This window comes from Balaenoptera borealis (genome assembly GCF_965194805.1).
Source record: "Balaenoptera borealis genome assembly, chromosome: 11".
NCBI lineage: Eukaryota > Metazoa > Chordata > Mammalia > Artiodactyla > Balaenopteridae > Balaenoptera > Balaenoptera borealis.
Window position 1 is genome coordinate 29250731 of NC_138868.1, and position 26097 is coordinate 29276827.

General features: G+C 38.4%; 1 protein-coding gene across 1 annotated transcript in view; it reads right to left on the reverse strand.

Moving 5' to 3' along the window:
• Positions 1–16997, reverse strand: part of LOC309606577 (follitropin subunit beta) — a 427115-nt gene extending 410118 nt beyond the window's left edge. The window contains exon 1 of the mRNA XM_082343912.1: positions 13196–16997. The gene's annotated coding sequence lies outside the window, so the exon portion shown is untranslated. The remainder of the gene's footprint in view (positions 1–13195) is intronic.
• Between the last annotated feature and the right edge of the window lie 9100 nt (positions 16998–26097).

Below are 26097 nucleotides of genomic sequence, written 5' to 3' on the forward strand. Positions count from 1 at the left end.
ATAACAAGAGAGGAGCTCTATACTGGGAACTTCTGAGTTGTAGTGATTTGTGTTGTTAGTGTATGTAAAAGAGAATCAGAGGTTTTGGCTTCCCTTAAAGGTTTAACAAAAGGAAACTAAGAGCTTATCCAGAATCATGGCCACTGTTGTTTGTTGAGCTGAGTTCTTTTGCTAATTAGATATCAAGAAATGTGAAAAACATGTTACTTTCATTTTATATGCATTTAATTTATTACATTTCTATTTTGTGCCAGCCACTTTTTGTATACGGGCTCTACTACTGTGACCAAGATGGGCCAGGGTCATGCCCTCATTATGAGCATAGTGCAGTGAGGGAAAATGACAGTAATCCAAGAAAGAGATATAGAAATAAGAGAATTTCAGCTAGAGGTAAGTGATGTGAAGAAAGTAATACAGGATAAGGGGAGAATAACGGTGGAAAGGAGGCATTACCTTCAATGGCTGGTCAGAGAAGGGGACCTTTGAGCTAAGGTCCGAATGATGGGAAGGAGGCAGAAACATGTTGCTGAAAGGTAAAGCTATTTCAGGGAAAGGACAAAGGAAGTGCCAAAGGCCCTGATGAGAAAGGAGTTTGGTGTGTTCAAGAAACTGAGAGGATGCTGGCTAAGAAGCTAGCTAGGAGAAGTGCACCTGTGAGCTCTTACTGACACTCACTTCCCTTTATCAAATTAGTTTCGTGGAACCCTCTAGGCTGCCATTAGAGCTAAGGCTCTCAAACACTGGACCGTGGATTGTCCTACCACATAAAAATAACACAATCCTCAAGCCCTTTACAGATTTCTTGGGGTGGAGTGTAGAAATCTCTATTTTAAAGCTTTCCAGATGATTCTATGTGCATCAATGTGATTTCCTATCACCCTTGTGGTCTACAAAAATCCTGCAGCCTCTGGAAGTGATACAGAGATAGTTGCACTGTGATGTCTAGTTGTTAAAAGACTTAGACACTATTTGAGGAAGTGAAATACACCAAAGGGACATGGGGGAACCTACAAAAATCACAGAATGAAATCAACATTAGGAACCCTTATGTCTGGCAGTTACCACCATTGCTAAGAGCAAAAATTACTGTCATTAGATTCTGTCTGTCACTGCAACCACCCCACCTTGAGGAGAGGCTGCTGTAAACCATGATGATAAAGACCCCCGCCACTACTTTTGGGAACTGCCACTAAGGAGAGAAACTGCCTATTTCTTCTGCTTTGAGCTGCTGAAGAACCTGGCACTACCCATTGATGGGCACCATCACTGAGATCAGCAGATATTTCTAATTTATTGACTTGGAGTTAATTAAGAGAATAATAATTTGTGGGATAATCTTATAAGAAAAATAATAGTACTATTATGGTGATTCGATTTCAGAATTCCCTCCAGACTTGATCTCTCAGGAGACTAGAGATGACTACCTTTGATGCATTCTTCAATAAGAGGAAAGAAATACGGCAAGGAGGGAGCCTCTGAAATTGCTGGGGACAGATTCTTCTTAAGTAGAGAAACCATGAAATTAGCTCCATCTTTGGATTCCTGGTGTGACTTGAATGGAGAGGGTTACAAAGTAGAGATATAATCACAGGCTAGATCATTTTCTGAAGGCTGTTGTTACCAAGTACCACACCCTAGGTGGCTTAAAAGATAGAAATATATTCTCTCACCGTCCTGGAGGCTAGAAGTCCAAAATCAAGGCTTTGGCAGAGTCATGGTCTCTCTTAAGGCTCTAGGGGAGGAGCCTTCTTTGCTTGTTCCTCGCTTCTGCTGATTGCAGGCAATCCTTGGTGTTTCATGGCTTTAGATGCACCATTTCACTCTCTTCCTCCATCATCACATGGCCTCCTCTCTGTGTGTTTCTGTGTCTCTGTTTTCTCATCTTATAGAGACACCAGTCATTAGTTTGGGGCCCACTGTAATGAGGTATGACTTCAACTTAATTCCATCTGCAAAGACCCTATTTCCAAATAAGGTCACATTTTGAAGTTCTGGGTCGACATGAATTTTGGGGGGATGCCATTAAACCCAGTACACAGACAATTGGTAAGATGATGTCTTTCCTTCTTTCTTTAAAATGTACAACTGAAAATGATATAAAGGACAAAATAGCCCTTAAAACTGGAACAGTAGCTATTTGCAAAGTCTGATTTTTAATTTTTCTGAATGGCTGTGGCCATTGCCCAAGTCATACAGATAAAGTGAATCTAGTTTTCTTGGATCCCAGTACCTAAGTTCAGGACTAGAAGCTTTAAAAAGACGTGATTGAGGAGAACTAGATGTCCAACCATCTCTTTGGGTCTCCATCATTAGTCTTTTCACGAAATTAGAGCATCAGAAGTTGACAAATATTTTGCTGGGGAATTTTAAAAATTATCTCATTGTCACCCATTGAACTGCAAGGCAAATGAATTGATGAAATTGGTTGGCCCTCTTTTATCAAGGTTCTAAAGAGTAGATCATTATGTGGGACTTCAAAGTGGAGAACTCTGCATGGCTTCAGAGTCCAAGGGATTTTAACTTAGGGAACAGCTTGAAGATAAGCTTTACATAAATCCCTGATATTATTTCATTCATCATCTGATTGCCCAAACATCTTATTGGTATAAAACTTTGTCCAAAAGCATAAAAGTATTGGCTCTTCCAACGCTGTGCATTTTTGCACAAATCATTTTCAGCATAAGAAAGAGGTTAATGATGAAGGATTTGGTAGAGTAGATACAACAGAAGTCTTCAGCCTAGGGTTCTGTATAGTAGTGGCAAAAGCTATTTGAGCATTTTTGTTTTCAGAAAAAGAAAAGCTCTTTTATTATAATAAAACAATATGAAAACTGGATACATTTGTCTAGTAGAATCCAAGAGTCAGAGCCTAAGGTTTTAGCAGAGACAGAGAGAAATTAGTAAGGATTGGCACAATTTATTAAGTAGCTAAACATCTTTCAAAAGGAATTGATCTGAAAACAAGTGCCCTTAACACTTCTGGAAGCACAAAGAGAAATTCCTTTGCACTTTTGATGCAGGCATGCATTCATCTGATAGGTACTTTTGAGAATGTTTTTATGTGCACTTTTGCCCTGATGTTAGTAATTTGTGTGTCTCTGAGGGTATGATAGTTGTTAGGGATGCAAAGCTAAAGAAGACATGGTAAGAAACTGTTTTTATTTTTTGTAAAACTTTTTGTGATAGATATGGTTTACTTTTTTAAGACCCCTTTATATCCAATTATTCTTTCATTAAGGGGATGGACTAATATATTATACTATAAATCCATATTATTTCCCCGAGAGAATCCAATCCTTCTCTCTCTCTCTTAGTTCAGGTCTGGGGGCCTGCCATCCTCTGCCCCTACCCCGCCACCCCCAACTCCAGCCCAGCTTCTCTGATCAATAGATCAGAGATCACTAAGCTGAAATGGTCAAGTTTGCAACGCCTGCTGACATAGCCCCGGAGGATGCTATCGTAACTGTAATATTCAATCAGAGAAGGAGTGTGTGTTTGGAACTGGTTCCCAAAACTCAGAGCAATCTGCCTGCTGCTTCTGAAAGATCAATCTGCCTTCAGCAATTGAGTCTCAGCAGCAGAAGCAGCACAGAAGAGATGATACGATTCTTGTTCCTCTTTAACCTCCAGCTGAATATTATTTTAGGTCAAGCCCGATCCCTTTCTATACCCTGAACTATGGGATGATGCTGATTTGTGAAGTTAAGGTGCAGTATAAGCTAATGACTTATTTATTTCGGGAAGACATTCCTCTCTACCTCTGATAACTGAGGATTATATTGAGCAATTATACACATTAGGGACATTTAACTCCCTCCTTTGAAGCAGACATTTTTGGCTACTGGAATACACCAGATGCTATGGCAATGGGGATGATGTGTGATGTTGGTTTCTGACTTGCATATAGAAATGAATGTTTGTGGAAAAAAATACACGACAAAGCATGAATAGAAAGGAAAGTACCTACCAGGACCCTGATGATCAATAAATTTTAATACCCATTAATATTCGTTTTGACTAGAGTTTTTTAAATCCTCTTTAGCTGAAATTTTACATAGAGAATAAGCAAAGTAAATGGTTATTTTCCTGGTGGAGAATTATCTAGATTATAATTATTTTTTATTATGGCACAGAATATTAACTGTATCTTCCATGGAGGCCACACACACATGGAGACAGAAATAATAGGTGACTGGCAGATATGGAATCAGCCCCAGTCTACTTCCAACGTTTGATTAAGCCCATTTTTAGCCATTCTGCATTGACTAATGTTTTATTAATCTATGGTATCTATCCTACTTTGGCTCATAAGATGGATAAAGCAATGACTAATTACTAGTCATGCACACACCTATGTAGGATGTATTTTGAGAGTCTGTATTGAGAAATCTATACTGTAAACTAGCTCTCCGACTTTGTAAGTGCAGACAGAAGGTTCGGGTCAATAGAATGATGTTGCTCCCACCAAAGTGAAGTAAATGGTTGTTTTGAAGCTTTCCCAGTGTCCTCATTTAATTGCTGTGGGCTACAAGGGTTGGTATATACTTTTTTTGCTCAAAGTAAATTTCCTCAATTAATGCAGTTTTCATGACCAGAAAGTCTAGTTTAAAGCCTATGTACAAACTGACAATTTCTTTTCTAATTCCAGCTAAACCTCTCACATCTTTGTGTTTATGTGTGGAGAGACAAGGGAGACATGACCCTTCGTTTCATTCTGGGGAGATTCTGAGCTCATTCTTGACTGCCACTAACCAAGGTCAAATGTGAAGAGATTTTTCCCACTAAGAATCACACACTTGAATCTCAGCCGCTCTGGTTTCTTGCCTTACTTTTTTCTAGACTGCCTACAGCAATAGGCCTATTTGGTCGATTCAAAATCAGAACTAATACATTTATTCATGCAATTAAATATTTATTAAGTACCTTACTAGGTTGAATAATGTCCCTAAAAATCCCATGTCTACAGAGAACCTCAGAAAAATGACCTTATTTGGAAATAGGCTTGTTGCAGATGTAATTTATTAAAATGAGGTCAGGGGGCCTGAAATCCAATAACAGGTGCCCTTATAAGAAGATGTGATGATGGAGACAGAGGTTGGAGTGATGCAGTTACAAGCGAAGGAATGCCAAGGTTTGCCAGCAGCCACAAGAAGCTGGAAGAGGCAAGGAACAGACCCTTCCCTGGAGCCTCCAGAAGGAACCATCCATGCCATCACCTTGATTTTAACCCTGTGAGACTCGTTTCTCATATTAGGCCTCCAGAACTATAAAATTTTTAAAAATTCTGTTGTTTTAAGCCCCTATATTTGTAGTGGTGACTTGTTATAGCAGCAGCAGGATAATAATACATCTTGTAAGGTAACACAGTCATTAGGTGGCAGAGCTAAGATTTGAACCCATCTGGCTCCAGCTCCCATGCAGTTAGCCTCTAAATCTACTCTCTTTCAATATATGGATTTGAGATCATTCGTTATAATGTACTGAGATAGGGCAGTTTAATGTCGTGAGCACAGGTTTTGGAGTTAAGCTGGACTGGAATTCTAATACTCACTTCCCAATTTATTGGTTGTCTTACCTTGAACAGTTCACTTAACTTTTCTGTGCCTCAGTTTTCACAGTTAAGTGTGGTTATGCTGCTACCTTGCAGTACTATTTAGGACTAGTGCATACAAAGTGTCCAGTACAGTATACATTCTATACTATGCACTCAATTAATGTAGCTATTATTACTATCATGACTTGAATACACAAAACCGTCTCTGCATGAAGCTCTCTGTAAAAGTTTCTGGGCCACTTGCTTTGCATTCATGCTTCTTTAAGGCGATCACCCTACTTTTACTAGCCATTCTTGGATCAAAATAAGGACGTTGCTGTGTAATTAACTCATAAAGCTGATACAGTTGAGTATCTATTGTAAAATACATTGGGAAAATTTTTTGAAAAAGAAGGAATCTTTAACCACTCGCACCACTTTTAGTTTCTGAATGAGTTTTCTTCTTGGTTCAATATTCAAATCCACATCTTTGAATTCTGGTTTCAACTTCTCTGGTTTCTCATTCACTCTGCCTGCCGTTTGCCTGTTTGCTCCCACAATCCTTCCTCTCCTGTCCCCTGATCTGCTCTGAATTTTGGAAGGTCAACCACTGTTATTTCTAAGACTTACTTGCCAGCTGGCTTTCTGCTAGGTTCAGATAGCGGAAGCCCTGGCAAGAGACTGGATGGCAACATTCTGGATGGAAACCAGAATGTTCTTTCCTTCACTCCTTTGCTCCTTGTGATATGTCTGCCAGGCATTATCTCCTCTGCAGTTCCAGATCCTGCTGTAAAGCCCCTCTTTTTGGCCTCACCTACTGGGCTTTGGTAATATCCACTCCTGGATAGTTTTCTTTATGTTCCCATCCCAGGTATCATTGTGGCTCTCTGGTGTTGTTAATCTTGGGGTTCCCTCGTGTCTCCTAGTTGGCTTTCAGTTTGTCCTAGACCTTTTAAACTGGTTCATGCTATTGAAATCCCTCTACTGAACTAGCATGCATGAGTTCTGTTTTACTGCCTGGACCTTAACAAACAGAGAGAACTTCCTCTAGACCCTTCCTTGAGTTCAAACCCAAAACATGATTTTATCTCTATACCAAGTACCCAGACCCAAGTTCTCGCATGTTTCTGGATTTTGTGTTTTGCATCCATCATCTTGAAGGCCTCCTACTTCTTACTCGTTTTGTTTGATTCTGTCTGTCTGTATCCTTACCTGCTCTTTTTAAAATTATTATTATTGTCTTATCATGCTGCACCTACCTGTCTTACAATCTTGGGTGAGAACCACTTCCTCATCTGTGCCATTAGAGGATGGGGTGGGAGGAGATTAGACTCCCTCTGAGTTCTCTTCCAGTGACAACACCCCTGATATGATGGAAACATTTTCTGAGCATCACAGTCATGGAGACAAATGCAAGGAAGCCAGAGGATAAGGATACATTAGTATGAATTTCCACAGTTGTTCTCTTTTCTTACTTTTTCAATGTCTTACTACCCAGGAGGTGTTTTGTTTTGTTTTGGTGTGGAAACATAACTATTGCACAAGAGAAAAAAAGCCTCAGGGCTGCTACCACAATCACAAGGGTGGGTTTCTTCTAATTGTTCTTGCTGGTAGGTTCACTGTGAGGGTTCAGACTTATGAACATCCAACACAGAATGATTGAGCAGACTCAGGTGTCATAAACTGACCCATAACAAGGACATATAGTATTTTATTGCTTCAGCAAAGATTAATCAAAGCACCTACTATGGGCCAAGATCTGTAAGAAGGGAGTTACTTAAGGATTTCTATGGAAGTTTTTATTCTCTCTCTTATTCCACTTTTGATCTCATTTAACTCAATCACCTAATCTTTATCATGTACCTAAGCTGTGAAGTCCTAATGAGAAGGCTTTCTTGAAGACCCAGTTAGAATCAGCCATCTGGAATATTTGTAGCATGTTAGAACGTGATTTTTCATTCTATTTAACGCTTAATTCATTCTGCTTTTTGTTAGAATTAATTGTTTATGTATTTCCTCACTCTACTAAATAATATGTCTTCTTGTGAGCAGGACTGTCTTACTCATTTTTATATTTTCCTTCTTCATTTCTTAGTATAATACCCAACATATGATAAAGCTTAAATATTTATGAAATATGTGCAAACTAATAAGAGCTAAAACTGACTGAGTCCTTGCCATATGTTAGGAATGATTCTTGACATTCTATATGTATTATCATATTTACCGTAGTTCTACAGTATAGGTACCACTATTATCATCACTTTACCAGTGAGAAAACTGAGGCCCAGAGAATTTCAATCCCTTTACCAAGGTCATGTACCAACTAGAAAGCCTGTATTCTTAGTCATTGTGTTGCACGGTCTTTTAACTAAAAGAATAAATCATCAGTGATTAATCCAAATGGATGGAAATGTAAGTGGATATCATCAGCTATTTTTTCAGGAGCTCCAGTGATGGTGTTTGGTGAGAGATTTGACTGACATGCATAATAAGAATTGTGGCCTATTTCCCCATTTGGTTGCTTGTTAATGCAGTCAATGTTTAAATTATCATCCTTTCTACAATTCCCTATATGGCTTAGAGACAAAGTGACTCACTGGGTAAATGGAAAAGCCAACAGCCCAGTTTTCTTTTTATGCTCGCTAATAATAGTCAAGAGAATATGAAAGATAGTTGTGATGAGTTTAAGGGTGGTGGCTGGTGGTGATAGGCTGTTATGACATGAGTGGCTTACTCACCACAATGACCACCACGGAACTCTTTTAAGATACCCAGGAAACAGGATAAGTATAGCTTGTGGACTTGGAAACATTGACTATCACATCCAAGTGACTGAGCATTTGCATGGATCATGTGGCTTGCATGAGGAGTTTGGCCTGGGCGTTCACATGTACATGTGAACATGTGAACTCCTGAAACTTACAAGAAAATCATATCTAACCCAGGAATTGTCAGCTGAATCTGTAATGTTTGTTAAACATTCTACATCTGTGAGAAATTTCATCATATTAGAATATGCTTTCTTCTCATGGTTATTGAGAAAGAAAACTGGCTAAATTTGCTCACTTAGCAACAAAAAAGCAGCATCTGGGATTTACTGAGATTGGAGTGGGCCTGTATATGTGTGTGTGTAGTGGTCTGGTACATCATCCTCAGATGTTGACATCTCTCAATCACACACTCATGGGGATATTTAATTTAGAAGAAATCAGGTAAGGTCTGGGTATTCTCTGTATACTTGGCTCCCAAGAGGACTTGCAAGTTGATACTTACTTTGTTGACTTCACTCAGGGCCAACATTAGCCTGTGATTAGGGTGATTTATGAAAATTTCTAAAAAGTCACTACTGCTGGGTGGACACTGCCTCATACCAAGTTGCCTGACTGGATTTTGGCCTCTGCTCCTCACTTTTTAAAAAAAAAGTTTCATTTATTTATTTATTTATTTACTTATTTATTTTACTTACTTACTTACTTACTTTACTTACTTACTTACTTTACTTACTTACTTTACTTACTTTACTTACTTTACTTACTTACTTACTTACTTTACTTACTTTATTTACTTACTTACTTACTTTACTTACTTACTTACTTACTTACTTACTTACTTACTTACTTACTTACTTACGCTGCTCCACGTCTTAGTTGTGGCCCACAGGATCTTCACTGCAGCCTGCGAACTTTTTAGTTACAGAATGCATGCCGGATCTAGTTCCCCGACCAGGGATCAAACCTGGGCCCCCTGCATTGGGAGTTCGGAGTCTTACCCACTGGACCACCAGGGAAGTTCCATCCTCACCTTGACTAACAGTATACAACTGTATGTGGTCCTGGCTATATTGGTCCATGTTTGGTCTTTAAATTAGCATACATATTAGTCAGCACTCTTTTTGTTGAAACCAAATGTGAACTAGCTTTGGCTGAAAAGGAGGGTAATTAGAAACCTTGCTTAACTGAGGGCAGAGTAGCAGTGTAGCAGGGGCAGGAAACAACTGTTATCCATAATAAATTGATCTTCTCTTTCTTTCCTCTCCAGTTTTCTCTATGGACACTTTTGTTTATTACTATAGATTGGTTTGTTCCCACAGGATGGAGACGGTGGCTGCCCATGGCTCTAAAGTCATACAGTACCATCTTAGGAAAGAACACGAAATGCACTCTCTCTAATCCCAGGTTAAACAGTCCTAGGCATATGTTCCATTTGCTGTAGATGTGCACCTCTGGACTCACAATTTGGCTGGTAGATTAAATATTATGATAGGTCCACTGTGGACCAGATGCTGACTGTGGCTAGGGAGATTGGATCTGCAAAAGTTTGGAAACTTCCATTCAGAATCCATGCTTAGAGGGAGAGGAGTGAAATATCTCCTCAGTCATGAGGTGGTGGAAGTTGGTTCCTGACCCAGGAATATAAAAAAAATAGATGCTCATTTCACAGGTCCTTAAATTCAAACTTGTTAATGTCCTGTTTCTGAAGGTATATAAAACAAACTCACACTAATAGCTTATAACAGGCTGCAGCAAATAATTCAAATGCCATTAGACGCAACACATCATTTTCCGGTAGGAAAGTTACAGAAGAAACTAAGTTTTTAAGGATCGCTCGTAAACCTGGAATCAGGGTCAGGGAGCCAGCTCTGAGATTGCTATGTTTAATAACTTCAGCCCAATACAGGTGCTGTGTCTATTTCCACAAGTGCCTTCCAGGGGGGATGGGTATTTATTTCATGGTTGTGTTACCTTGCACAAATCTACTAGTATGTGCCTACCAGAGTTTCCATCCTCTGTCCTTCCTCTCAGATTGGATATATAGACTGTAGTGGTTTTAAGGGTTCAAGTCCCAACTCTCATTTACTACCTGGTGAACAAGCAAGTTATTTAATGGCCCTAAGTCTCAGTCTTCTCATCAGTACAGGAGAACCATGATACCATTTTTCTCTTAGGGTTTTGTTAGAATTAAATAAAATAATCATGGCAAGTGCTTTACGTAGTATCTGACATACTGTGCATTGATTTTAAAATTTTCTAATTAGTTGTTCATGTTACTATAGTTGCTGTAGACATTGATTGCACTTTTACTCTTGACAGCCAGTTTTGCCTCTCTGTGATAACTGCATAACTCTGCTTTGATGCATTTTGCACGGATTATTTAGTTTAACTCTCAAATAGCAACCTTATTTTCATCTTTTCCATTCTTTAGGGGGCATTAAATTGTTGCCCCATGTAGTGACTGCAATTTTATATACTTTTGAGACAAGTCCCATCAGATCTTGAAATTTCAGCTTCTAAAATTTAAAGACAATTTGTCACTAAAGGTACTTGGAAGGAATCATTGTGCAGAGACTTCCCATGTAAACTCCTTCCTGTCCAGCAGAGATTGTCGTGAATCTTCAGAAGTGTACAAGTTGGACAGAATAGAGGTTTCCCAGGATAAATTTGGGACCATTCTTTCTTCCGGTTTAGTGGCAAAGGAGTTATTTAGGGAAAGAAATGTTCTTTCTGTTCTGTGAAACTCAAATGAAAGCAAACCTTAAATTCCCCCTCCCTTGCCAAAAAAAAGGTAATTCACAGGGTTGGCTGGATGAAAAGCTTGAAACACTTCAATTATTGATAAGATAAACTAGAGTAAGAGTGATGATGGTATCAGAGGGAAAACACTTTAAAGGGTAAGTTTGAAAGCAAGTATTACATGGTGGCTTGACTGAAAATGCAGGCAGCTGTAGACAGTAGAAGTGAGAGGGAAAATTGAAGAGACTTATTTTTATCAAGAAAACGAATTATGGAAACTCCAGGTATTTTCTTCAAGGAAGAGTTATTATCAGTTCAGTCTTCGCTTGGTCCCCTATTTTATGTGAACAGCAACTGCTGGGACAGATGTGATTTAGTCCAGATGGAAAAGACTTTCAATAAACAAGAATAAGGACTGGCCGAGGTGAGCTGCTGGCAAAATTCAAAGCTGTGAAGACGGCTAAGAAAGCAAATGCCAAGACTGAGAAGTAAAAATTTAATAACGCTGAAAGAACTCTTTGCCATTATAACACAAATCAGTTTTTATTAATTAAGTTGAAAGGAAATGTGTTTTCTTATAATATCCTGAGGTATGGATGTTCATTTTCCAGGGGTCTCTTGACTTTTCTTGTTACCTTTCCCTCTTGTGATGGAGGTTAGGCATTCCGAGGCATTCAGACTTTATACTGACAATTAAATTATGCTGGATCTTTTTCATTTGTCCCTTCAGACCCACTCCCCATTCTTTTCTATCTTGCTCTGTGCCTCTGTGCTGGGAGGCTGATCTTCATGGACTGTAGCCTTCATCTCTGTTGCCTACTGGATTCCACTTGGGTTCAGCAGGAAACTGATGGGCAGGAAAAAGTGAAGTTGGGGACTTTTTCTCTCAGCTTGCTACCTACTAGGGTTGATAGTTGTTGTGATTCTCTACTGAAGGTCACATCTCCTTGTGGGTGGTCCTTTCCTATAGATATAGGGCCATGCCTGGATCAGAGTTCAGTTAATGCCTTTCCCATACACGTAGCTGAGAAATTCAAGGTACTGCTAGGAAGGAATAAGGGGGAATGGATATTGGAGTGGCACCTAACAAATATCCTAGATGAAAACCAAAATTCCAAGTCTGAATGAGGAAATTAAATCTCAGAGAGATTCAGAAAATACACGTGGTAACATAGAAAGTAATGAAACTGGAACTCAAGCCCATATTTCCTGATTTCATGGGCAACATTTCTTTGAAAGTGTGCAGCCTTGGCTTGAGTTTCAGTGTTCTTCTCTTCTCTCTAGGACTCCAAGGACTTGTTTTTATTTGGAAGATAGTGCAGCATCCAGGGTAAGAGTAGTGGAGCCAAATTGCCTGGGTTCAAATACCAGGTCTTCTCTTACTAGTTCTAAGACCTTGGGCAAAATAACTTAACTCTTGGTCCTTCAGTTTCTTCATTTGTAAAATGTGAATGAAAATACTTCACAATGTTGTTAGAAGGATTAAATGATATAGCCCAGGGACTTCCCTGCTGGTTCAGTGGTTAAGATTCCATGCTTTCATTGCAGGGGGCACGGGTTCCATCCCCGGTCAGGGAACTGAGATCTGGCATGTTGCCTGGCGCGGCTATAAATAAATAAATTAATTAATTAATTAATTAATTTAAAAAACTAAAAAAGAATTATATAGCCCAATTCTTTAGAACAGTGCCTGACAGATAAGTACTAAGCATTAACTTTATCATTAGTATCATAAGCATCATCACTGTTATTAATTCATAAGGTTTTTGTGAGTATTAAGTGGTCTATTGAAGGTTATGAGAAATAGTTGCATTAAAGATTTATGATGGGAATCTAAAAAAAAAATGGTTCTGATGAACCTAGGGGCAGGACAGGAATAAAGATGCAGATGTAGAGAATGGACTTGAGGACATGGGGAGGGGGAAGGGTAAGCTGGGACGAAGTGAGAGAGTAGCATTGACATATATACACTACCAAATGTAAAATAGATAGCTAGTGGGAAGCAGCTGCATAACACAGGGAGATCAGCTCCGTGCTTTGTGACCACCTAGAGGGGTGGGATAGGGAGGGTGGGAGGGAGGCAAAAGACGGAGGGGATATGGGGATATAGGTATACATATAGCTGATTCACTTTGTTATACAGCAAAACCTAACACACCATTGTAAAGCAATTATACTCCAATAAAGATGTTAAAAAAAAAGATTTATGATAAATTCATACCTATGAGATGTGGAATAAGAGAGAGAAAAAAATTAAAGATGACTCCAAAATTTTCGTTTGAACAATCAGAAGAAAGAAGCCATAAACTGAGATATGGAGGCATTTGATTTGAATAAGCATTCTGGAAGATGAAACAATTTATCCTCTTTTTATTCATGAAAAAACTGAAGCCCAGATGGGTCAGGCAACTGTCTAAGATCATACAGTCAAAAAAAGATAGAGTTGAAATTCCAGCCCAAGTCTATCTGATTTTACAGCCTGTTTTGTAAATTTCAGTTTTTAGGTACTAAGGAAGATTCAGGTTTTTTCTGGTAGTTTCAGTTCATTCAAAATCTTAATATCAGGGCTCTCTTTTGCCTCTAAATTTATAAGTGAATTAATTTATGCTAATTTGTTTCTCACAGCTATAATGTAAAAGAAATTTCATTTTTTCTCCTCTCTTTCACTCCCATTTCAGAAATGCAAAAACTGAAAATAAAGAAGGAAAAGTGACACAACCTGAGTCATATAACCAGTTTATAGTTGAGTTGGATCTTGAATTCAGGTTTTCTGCTTTTAAGCCCCACTGAGTATTTCTAATAGGAAAGGACAAAAGCAATATGATTTGGCCAGAAATACAGCTTCAATTGGTTGAGAAGCATGGGATATTTATGTCCTGCGTTAAGACGGAAAGATGTACCGAATGGAACCTTCTAAGGTTATTCTGGGGTTCTAGTGTTTACATAGATGAAGTGAAGAACATACTTATGGGGTTAGGATGATGTCATACTGGAAAATATGCAAAAATAAATATGGTAGAAACCTCTAATATTGAGACAACATCCTGCAGGTACTCAAGTAAATATCACCATTAATATAGAAATTAAAGCCAAATTAGGGACTAAAGGAGTAATCTCCAGTTGAGATGATACCATCTAGCATGTACTTCAACTTTTATTACATGGGTATAAACACTCCTTTTATTATGAGAGGAGATACTAGTAAGGAGATAATAACATTTTTATTTCAGAGCAAAGTTAACACACTTAAATCAATTACTTTTTCTCTTCCTCTTAGTCATTTATCAGGAACTTTTAAAAATCGCATGCCGGTGTGAAAGGAAAATAGAAGACCATTAACTCATTCAACGATTTATTTATCCATGAGTTCCATAATATTTATCAGATATCTATTATATGTCAGACCCTCTACTAGGTGCTGGAGATCTAAAGATCTCTAAAGCATAGCAGTCTGCTCTCAAGGAACTCCCAGTATCAGGAGTGTCAAAAAGTAATTGCAATGAAGTCTAATGTTACATTGGTGACAAGAAGTAGAGAGTAATTATTCAGGTGGATCAGAGGGGCTTACGGGAGAAGAAGAAGGGGTTGAAAATAAGTAGAAATTGACCTTGCAGAAAAGTGAAAGTAGAGTATGGGGATGGATAGAATTCCAAGAGGGGATTTCATGAGCCAAGTACAAGGTTTAAAAATCTTGGGGAAATGAAAGGATTGTAGATATGGCTACAATCAATGTATGGCTGTATTGGGTGGAATGGAAGGCAGGAGATGAGGCTAAAGAGGAGTCAGGGTCTATACTCTGTGGAATCTTGAATTCTATCTTAAGGGTTTTGACTTTACAAACAAAAAGAGAAGAACATTACAAAATATATGAAGTAGGGAAGGAGCTAGAACAAAATGATAAAGTATGAGATATTTTGATCTCTCAAGATGTTTATGTTTAGGTTTTGCTGCAGTAGCAAAGTGGTCCCAAATCTCACTGCCTTCCAAAAAGAGATTTTATTTCTCACTGACATTACATGTGAACTGTGGCTCTGCTCTATGTCTCTTCACACCAGGATCCAGGCCAAAAGAGCAGTCCCTATCTGGGCTTGTGGCACTGGAAGAAAACAATGGTAGAAAATACAATAGTGACATTCATTGCTTCCTGTTTCAATTTTATTGGTGAAAGCAAGTCACGTGGCCAAGCCTGATGCCAATGGGACAGGGACATGTCATCCTATTACAGGGAGAGGGAGCATAAATAACTAGGAAGAGTCATACAATTTATGACAGCATGGGTATAATGTCTAGTTATTTATTTCTGTTTTTCTCTGTTTTTAACCCAGAAGACAATTGTGTGTGTGCGTTTTTGTATGTATGTTTCTATCATATATCATGGTACTGGCAGTGATCATGTCCATGTCTTAAACACATTCTCTCCCTGTAACAAATGATATATACCTAGCACAATGCTCAGCACACTTGACATACTCAAAAAGTTGACTGATTGCTTGGTGTACTGCAATTACAAGTAGAGAGAGACGTAAGAGAAAGCTGAAGTATCTTTGTTCTCATTATTCCTCCCCAAAATATTTTGATTATAAACTCTAGCTTCTTTTCCACTAGGCAATTAACTTAACTCTTTATAAAATGACCATGGGACTGACTCTGTTGCCCAGAAACTATCCCCTTGCAATCACTGGTCCAGTTTGGCCCCAAAGCTTCTGGTTGCACACAGTTCCCTTCCTCCTTCTCTTCTGTGGTCAATTATACAACGTATTACTCAAGGAGTTGCAAACCAAAATGAAAGAGACAGATAACAGCACAGAGAAAATAAGTTATTTTCTGCTTGAGAGAACTGTGAGCCTGTGGATTTGGAAATCTCAGAAGGGAAGTCAGAGGCTGGTATTTGTTACTGCTGAACCCAGTGTTCATTTTGAAAAAGAGAAAAAGCAGGATGAGGATATTAATCTTTCCTTTACTGCTCCACTTGTGCCAAGACCTTAGATTTATGGGCCATAATTTTAGAGAAATAGATTAGTATTTGGGCTTTGCAAATGCAAAGGACTAGGGAAAGGGACTTGCTTGGGGCAACTTCATAGGAGTTTCCTGCAGATGGGGTAGGTCACCCCAGGAGAAGTAGGACTGAATGTTACTTGAGGCCATTCATAACTCTGTTTCATGGTCATGTCAGTCATTTTTGTCCAAATATGGTTTCATGTTTCCTATGTTCGACTCACTTGATATTGGGTGATGTCCCTTTTGGATACTAATTTCTTTTTCAGGACTTTTGCCTATTCGCAGAGCTTACTTGAAGGAATCTTTAAAGTCGTTGAGCATTAATAACTGTACTCTTCATCTATATTTCTTGAGTACCTTCTTGTCCCAGGTCTATGTGAATCGATAAGGATATGATGGTAAACAAAACAGACTACTTCCACCTATGGTGCATATGTTCTAGTGTTTATGAATTTAACTCACTCCACAATATGTATTGTCTACTATATGTATTGCTAAGCCCTGTGCTACATGAGCAAAAATGAATGAAGTTCCTGACTTCCAGGAGCCTATAACTTTTTCATGAAAGAGAAACTTAATCCACAGAGTTAGTGTTCTCAGTGATAAACAAGTCTGTTTTGCAGTTGTTTCACACATATTTGATGAGCACTTCTAAATCTCAAAGAACTGTGGTAGGGTATGGCTGCAAAGGATAGGGTGTGATTCTTGCCACTTGTGGGGCTTATAGTCCTGATTAAAATTAGTCAAAATATTTTGAAAGGCAGTATATGATATGTTCCAGAGATAATAATAGTAATTATTATAATAATAATAATAGTAGTAACAATACTAGCTAACACTCATTTACTCTTACCATGTGCTAGACATTCTTCTAAGAGCATTAGATGTTTTAACACCTTTACTAATACAAGAACCATGAGGATAAGGGTTATCTTCATTTTGTAGTTGAGATAACTGATGAAATCTCAGATAACTGATAGGTTAAGACCATATGGCTAGTTGGAAACAGGTCCAGATTTTCAACTCCAACAATAAGGCTTCAGGACCTGAATCCTTAAGTAACCCAGGAATAAATAGGAATTGTGTTTTGTAGGAATCAGTAGGGACTTTATTGGAATAAATAACAACAGGTTGCTTATGGGAGCATAGAAATGTGGGTGATTTTAGACTGAGGTGATCAGAGGTGAGTCCTGTAGAAGATGGGATTTGAAGCAGGTTTTTGAAAATGGGCACTGCCCCTAAACGGTGACATCAGACAAGGTACTAAGGTGATCTCCTGAGCATCTTCTCGAGTGGCATTTAAAAAGTCCCTCGTACCTATCTTCATGACTAGGAAGCTCTAATTAAATTTGCAGAATATTTTGCAGGAACATCTGAGAGTGAAATATGAATAGTCCTACCTTCCAGAAGGTTTTCTGTGAGGAGCCTCAGAGTGTGAAGAGATTTCACTATAGAGAGAAGTCATGATTCCAGGTTTGCCAAATTTAGAAATCACATGAACTGCTGGATGTAGAACAAATTTTGATTCCTCTTTGGTCTTTTATTCCACTTTCTGTTAGATCAGTGTGAGCTGACCTTGTCTTCTCCTGGACCTCTTTCTTCTCCTTTTATTTTTCTTTCTCCTTCCCCTTCTTTTTTCTCCTCCTTTTCTATCTCTCCTCTTCTAAATACATCTCAAGCATGAAATCATATATAAAACAAAATAAGCTCTTTGCCATAGTTAATCTGGAACGGATCAAGATCTGATTTCTGGATCTCATTTCCCAAGATATGAGCATGACTTTAAAAATAAAGTTAGAATAAACATATTGCTTCATAGAGCCCACAATATTTTGGCCAAGATTATCTCCATGCTGGATTTGGTTAGAACTTTATGTTCAGCTAAATAGGCCACAAGTTTCTGTTAACTTACACTTAATGTCATCAATTTCTTAGAAAGTTCCAGAGAATAAAAATAACCCCTGAATTTTGATGCATTTGCATGACTACACTGCATAACATTTTCTCTAGATTACGCAGCACCATACTTGGTATTTACGTAAGCAGTATTGAGACTATACTTTTTTTCTCCCCAGAATTTTAATTTGTTCAACAGCATTGGCCTGCCTACTTTGGGAAAACTTGAGATAGGAACATATGAACTTTAGGTACAGATAAAGTAGAAAGTTTTAAAACAGCATTTGGCTTTAAAGCAACTCTATAATGGAACAATTTTGAATACAATAAGATATTCATAGTGTGATTCAATTTCCTAGACATTATTTTTTGACATTCAGTTTTTCAGTATCCTACCTATTACATGAAATGAAGAATACATATTCATAGAGCAGCTTTCTACTTTAAATTGTTTTAAAAATAATTATGTGATGTTCTAGGCTTCAAGGTAAAAAATAGGTAGACAAGAGTTTTTATGCAACTCTGCATTTCAAATGTGATATATATGAGTAAGGATGCAATATGTATAAATGGAAAAGTTTAATCAGAACCATCTAACACCGATATAGATTTCTATGGTTTTTATTCCAGGAAAGGGGAATTTGGTCCTCAAAATAGGATGTGTATTCCCAAACCAATAATTAACTTGGAAAAAAATACTTGAGGCGAATTTTCTGAGTCACTGGGATATGGTCTTCAAGTCATCTTTCTAATTAGTTGGGGTCATCCATCAGCACACTTTGCTAAGTTAAATGATATGGTGCATTGTTGGGAGTTTGACAGCTTACGCTGTTACATTTCAGTGGGAACATTTTAACAAAACAAACCTTTAAAATATAGCATTTTAAAAAGTAGGTGAAATGAATAACCATTCAAAAGCTCCATAGCCATACTTATTGTAGAAAAAGGACAAATATCTACCTTCTGAATTATTGTCCAATACATGCAATCACTCCAAAATGGATATTTATTATATCAGTCTATGGAGAAGCAAGATGACATCAATGGAATGAGGGTAACCACATAGTATCTCTCAATTTCTCATCCACCCTCCCCCTAAACTGCCCAATTACATGGTACTTCTGATATTTTCCCCATGAACTATCAAAGCATTGGTGCTACAGACAGGCAAGTAGAGAGAGTGGCAGTGAAAGAAGATTGGTTTATCAAGGCAGTTTCCCAGGCATGTGACTCAAGGAATATATCATTGGAGTTGATTCCAGAAGTCTGGTGACAATAGAGAGTAATTAATTGCTAAGGGTTCAGGCTATAGGGTCAGACAGACCTGCGGTTGAGTCCTCTTTCTTCTCCTTTTTTGCTGATATGAACTTGGGGAAGTTTTCTTTTTCATGCTTGACTTTCTATAATTATGCAATGGAGATAAATAATACAGCAGAGAATTTCTTTGAGGATTCATTTACGTAAGTACAGAGTTACTATTACCATTATCACTTTTGCTTTCTTTCACAATTTCACTTGCATACAACTGCTTCTCTGAGAGGTCAACAAACAAGTCCAAATTCATTATTAAGAATTGTTAATGGACAACCACATATTCCTTGATTTGCTCTCACCTAACCAAGAGAATATTCATGCTATAACAAGCACTTCTTGCTATACTTATCTACTACAAGGCAAATAAATAAGCTTGTGATTAAACTAAGAAAAAAAATAGTCATGTGGCTCTCTAAAAGATACCCAGCTGGATTCATTGCTTGAGGTTTATAATCTAAGTCCTGGTTTCAAGGCTTGTTTCTGATAGCTGGCTTGTGTTGCACTTGGCTGATGTATCCTGAATATAACCCTTGACACATCAGAGGATTCAACCATTCATCCTGCAACAGGAGGAGCAGGAGAGACTAACCCTAGTCCAACTATAGACTGCATTCTCTAAACAGCTTCCTGCTCAGCAAAATCTTGGCCAGGGTGGAAAAGTGGGTATTATGGATGAATGTCCTGCAGCTTAACTTCATCTGCCCTTGGTCGGAAGGAGAGGAATGAGAAAGAGATAAGCAGCCTGTGATATCCATGAGCTGGCCTGGCACTGTCAGCTAGGACTTAATGTTACTACAAGCTAGCCTGGCACTCACAGACATCTAGGCTTGGGGTTCCTCTGTTGAACAGAAACAATTTCTCAGAACATCAACATTAGACAAAACCACTCTGTGATCTTTATGATTCAAGACAAAAACAAGTCCTCTCTGTAAATGTGTCTGCACAAAGACAAAACACATACATTGTCCAAGCCACAAAAATGACCAAACATTTCCTCATCCTGGCCAATATGAGTGGCTGCTGCTTCTTTATTGAATAGTTTTAAGTCTCAGTCTAGTCTTCCTCCTTCTAGATAAGACTTACTAAGATGCCCAATCATAGAATTACCCCTGCTTCCTGATGCATACAGTCCAAAGCAAAATCCTCCCTCCTTACATGCTTCCTAAAATCACTACCACAAGCCTAAATCTGTAAGTGTTTTCAAAAATCCTTTTACTAAGAGGCCCCATGGTCCCCTATGGTGTGTGTTCTCCCTCCCTACAATAAGTTGCAATAAACCCAATTTGCTAAACTCTAGGTGCATTCCCAGTGGTCTTTGGCTGGCAGATATTGACAAAGTTGAACAAATGAACTTCCTATGTGATACTGAAAATACAAATGTGAGTAATCAAGACAGTATGGTACTGACACAAAAACAGAAATATAGATCCGTGGGACAGGATAGAAAGTGCAGAGATAAACCCATGCACGTATGGTCACCTTATTTTTGATAAAGGAAGAAAGAATATACAATGGAGAAAAGACAACCTCTTCAATAAGTGCTGCTGGGAAAACTGTACAGATACATGTAAAAGAAAGAAATTAGAACACTCCCTCACACCATATACAAAAATAAACTCAAAATGGATTAAAGACCTAAATGTAAGATGGGACACTATAAAACTCTAAGAGGAAAACATAGGCAGAACACTCTATGTCATAAATCACAGCAAGATCCTTTTTGACCCACCTCCTAGAGAAATGGAAATAAAAACAAAAATAAACAAATGGGACCTATGGAAACGTAAAAGCTTTTGCACAGCAAAGGAAACCTTAAACAAGACGAAAAGACAACCCTCAGAATAAGAGAAAATATTTGCAAATGAAGCAACTGACAAAGGATTAACCAAAGGATTAACCAAAATTTACAAGCAGCTCATGCAACTCAATGTCAAAAAAACAAACAACCAATCCAAAAACGGGCAGAAGACCTAAACAGACATTTCTCCAAAGAAGATATACAGATCACCAACAAACACATGAAAGAATGTTCAACATCACTAATCATTAGAGAAATGCAAGTCAAAACTACAATAAGGTATCACCTCACACCAGTCAGAAAGGCCATCATCAAAAAATCTACAAACAATAAATTCTGGAGAGGGTGTGGAGAAAAGGGAAGCCTCTTGCAGTGTTAGTGGGAATGTAAATTGATACAGCCACTATGGAGAACAGTATGGAGGTTCCTTAAAAAACTAAAAATAGAACTACCATACGACCCAGCAACCCCACTACTGGGCATATACCCTGAGAAAACCATAATTCAAAAAGAGTCATGTACCACAATGTTCATTGCAGCACTCTTTACAATAGCCAGGACATGGAAGCAACCTAAGGGTCCATTGACAGATGAATGGATAAAGAAGTTGTGGTACATATATACAATGGAATATTACTCAGCCAGAAAAAGAAATGAAATTGAGTTATTTGTAGTGAGGTGGATGGACCTAGAGTCTGTCATAGAGTGAAGTAAGTCAGAAGAGAAAAACAAATACTGTATGCTAACACATATATATGGAATCTAAAGAAAAAAGTAGTTCTGAAGAACCTAGGGGCAGGACAGGAATAAAGACACAGATGTAGAGAATGGCCTTGAGGACACAGGGAGGGGTAAGGGTAAGCTGGGACAAAGTGAGAGAGTGGCATGGACTTATATATACTACCAAATTTAAAATAGATAGCTAGTGGGAAGCAGCTGCATAGCACAGGGAGATCAGCTCAGTGTTTGTGACCACCTACAGGGGTGGGATAGGGAGGATGGGAGGGAGACACAAGAGGGAGGAGATATGGGAATATATGTATATGTATAGCTGATTCACTTTGTTATACAGCAGAAACTAACATACCATTGTAAAGCAATTATACTCCAATAAAGATGTTAAAAAAAAAAAAAGAAAATACAAATGTGAATCAGGTGAATTGCTGTAAACGTTTTTTTAAAAATCAAATGGAGCAACAACTTTATGCTCCTGAACCTGTAAACAAAGTAAATCTCTTTTGCTCTATTGGTACCAACATGGATTAGCTTACTTTAAGATGGAAAAACAACAAAGAGATTTTTCCAGGATGGATCTGGGCTCCCTTTGAGAGCAATCTGCCTTGTGTATCATCAGGGAAAATCTTTTACAAAGAGAAAACAAAGAAGTAGACAAACAAAAAAATCCCTGAACCCTACACTCAATTCATAAAACCTTTCCATCTAGAGCAGTAGAATTTTGTTTACCTAGATCATGATAAGGTATTGTTAGGGTTGGGGGGCTCTAGAGAGGAGTTATGGTTTATTGAATGTTCTGATTAACATAAATTTATTTTTCAACAATTATGTGATAGAACAAAACAACATTGAGTAGGACGGGGACATCAAGGAAAGAAAGAAGACTAAGAAAAGAAAGGTGATGTGGAATGCTTGGTGATATTTTAAGAAACAGAAGAATATTACAAGGACTAGAAGGTTTCTATGACTGGCTAGGACCAAAATGCTCTCAAGGAGATGCAGAACCAGGTCTATTCTGTGCAGCCATTTGGGAGAAAAGCAATGATATCTATATGTTTAAATGTGTAAATTCGTGGAGTATTCTAGTAAGAATGTATAAGAAACTGATAACAGTGACTGAGTCTGGGCAAGAGAACTGGGTGCTTGTGTCAGTGAGGGGGAGGGAGATTTATTTATTTATACACACACACATACAACATGCATATTTATGTATATGTATACGTAACAAGAATTGTTAATAAGGAATATATGTAAGAAATGTTTCCCACACACATTCCTTATTTACTAAAAATAAATAAATAATATTTTAATATAAAACTAAGTCATAAAAAGAGAATATATGAATAGAGAGAGTCATGCCTGATCTTGAGGTAGAACAGACGCTTTTTAACAAAGTACAGGAAAAAAAGACAAATACTGATTGTGAATTAATACAACCTGAAAGTTCTCTGGAGCCTTTTTGGAGTCAGATTTCAGTTTGAATCGTGGCTTTTCCTGTTTTAGCCGGATGACAGTGTGTTTAAGTGTAAGTGACTTACACTTTCTGAGATGTAGGTTTCTCGTCTTAATAGAGGGGTTTAAAAATTTTGTTGTGAAGATTTTGTGGATTAAAGCAGACATACACTTAGCCCAGTGAGTGGTGTTTAGAAAATGGTTTCCCATTTCTTTTTTTGTTTTCTAATTTTATTGCCTGGGCCACATACCACTCTCCCGACGGCCCCCTCCTCATCCTGGCCCATTTCTTTGGAGTGATTAGTAGTAAAACCTTTAACAAAAGAAGACCTGTCAGTGCCCCTTGGCAGAGTTGAAAAGTGGAGGTAGGGGTGGGGCAGAGGCCTGCTATTCCGGGAGATTGGAGAAGAGAATGGCGTAGCTGCTGTGTTAATTTCCTAGGGCTACCGGCACAAACTTGGTGGCATAAAACAACAAAAACTTACTCTCTCCGAGTTCTGGAGGCTAGAAGTCTAGAAACCAAGGGACCACGTTCCCTCTGAGAGCTCTACAGAAGAATCCTTCCTTGCTTCTTCCTGGTTTCCGGGGGTCTTCAGCAATCCTTAGCCTTCCTTGGCTTATAGCTGCATCACTCCAATCTCTGCCTCTGCAGTTACATGACCTTCTTCCCTGGGTCTCTGTGTTTCCTCTCCACTTTTTGTAAGGACAGCAGTCATTGGATTTAGAGCCCACTCAAATCCAGTATGACCTCATCTTAACTTGATTACCTCTGCGATAACCCTATTTCCAAATAAGGTCACATTCACAGGTACTGGAAGTTAGGACTTGAACATATCTTTATTGGGGAAATAAGCTCACCTCCCTCAGGAAACAGACCTGTAGTGGCCTGGAGAGGGAGGAATGCAAACTGAATGGCTGTTTCTAGGAGTCAAAGGCAGGCACACAGTGGGATTATCTTGGGACAGAGATAAAGCGTCAGGCCCGTAAGTGGCTGCAAGACAGCTTGTTGAAACTTTCTAAAATGTAGGCATCCCTTTCCCATGTTGAATTCAATGGTAATTTTGTAGCACCTTTGAAAAAATCGCATCTCATCTATAGGACCCTAGTTATAGCTCCAAAAGGGGGAGGGCACTGCAATTTTGCAGTTTGTTTCATAAAAGTTGATTTTGAAAGGTATATCACATCTATACATTTTAATTGGCTCATCCCTAAAGAACTATCCCCAGGCTTAAAAAGACTGTTGCTGAAATGGAACATGACATAAATATACTGGGTACCAACCATTAAGGGGCCAGAGGAACAAGTTCCTCCTAAGGTTTGCAGAGCCTGGGCCGATAGTATGTGGAGGCTCCCATCTGCACCTTTCTTTCTTATTTTTCTGCCCCATAAAGGGCCTCAACCACATCCAGGTGGACACCCCAGAACTCATATCCAAACACCATTCATCACCCTAAAAATATACCTCTTTGCCCCCCTCATCCTTAAGGGTATGTGTGTTGACAGTAAGGTCTGTTGGAAAAGGATAAGCACAGGCCCTAGAAGTGAGACTTTGGCCATTCTGGCATGGAATTCCTAATCCTAAGTACCCAGAATATGGTCCAGAAAGCGAGGGTGGGCACTCAGATTCTGGGGGAACACATCGTCTTAACCCTTGGACGTTCCTGCAGAGGCATGGCCAAGGAGGCCCAGATGAAGGCTCTCCAAAGTGTGGGACCCCAGAGTAGGGACTTGATTGCCCAGGTCTATGGGAATAATGCTCAGCAGTTTGATCTGTACTTCACTACCTTAGCTCTCTTAGCTTGGGACAGGGAAAAGACCTTCATTAACACCTACATTTCCTTTCCTAGGATTGCGGCCATCATCATGATAGCATTCTACATTCACTTTTCATCTTGAATCTTTTCATTGCTTGGTTTAGCTTTTAAACTATTTTAGACACTTAAAAATAAGATCTCTAATCTTTTCTCTATTTGGTTTCTAATACTTCTCTAGTTTTGATAAGTGGTCAAATACTTGGTGCCAGGAGGTTGCTACAGGATTAACTGGATCGTACTAAAGGAATTAAAGGTGAGGAATGAGCCCCAGATGGGACCTCTATAAAATATACCAAGAGTTATCTCATTGGTGCCTCTCTGAACCATGGCTTGAATTTTCCTTCTGTTACCAGGGTTTGTGTTCTGAGGCTAGGAAACTGAATTAAGAGAGGGACTAGAAAAGTACTGTTACTGAACATAAGCAATTTAGAAAATTTACTCCCTTGAGTTGGCCCTAAGATGTCGTACTTGATTATCCAAGGATAGGGCAGACATCCTGAAGATGTTCCTAGTGAATTTCAGTAAAGCAGACTGACCCTTGACATCTTTATGTTATTACTGGAAACCCAAGAAAGCTATGACTGCTATGGACTGCATGTCCTTTAATGCCATAGATTTGGTTAATGTTTTACATATAAGGATATTCACTATAGAATTATTTATAGTTGTAAAAATTAGAAACAAACATTTAGCCAATCTTTAAGCAGTGTGATGCATACCTTCAAGAATTGTTCTACAGATATTAAAAGCTCATGTTGTAGTACAATATTTAATAACATGAAATATTTTCATGACTGTATTAAATAAAGTATGCTGTTATGAAACAACATGTCTAATGTGATTTAAATTTGGAGAAGGGAGGATTATTGATGTGTACTCATGTGAAAAAAAAAAAAAAAAAAAAAACCTAGCCAGGTATATTCCAAAGCATTAACAGTGTTGGTGGTAGTTGGTAGTTTTATTTTCTTCCTTTATTTTTTTCTGAATTCTGCACATTGTCTCCAACAGATACATTACATTTTACTAATAAAAAATAAAAATGGT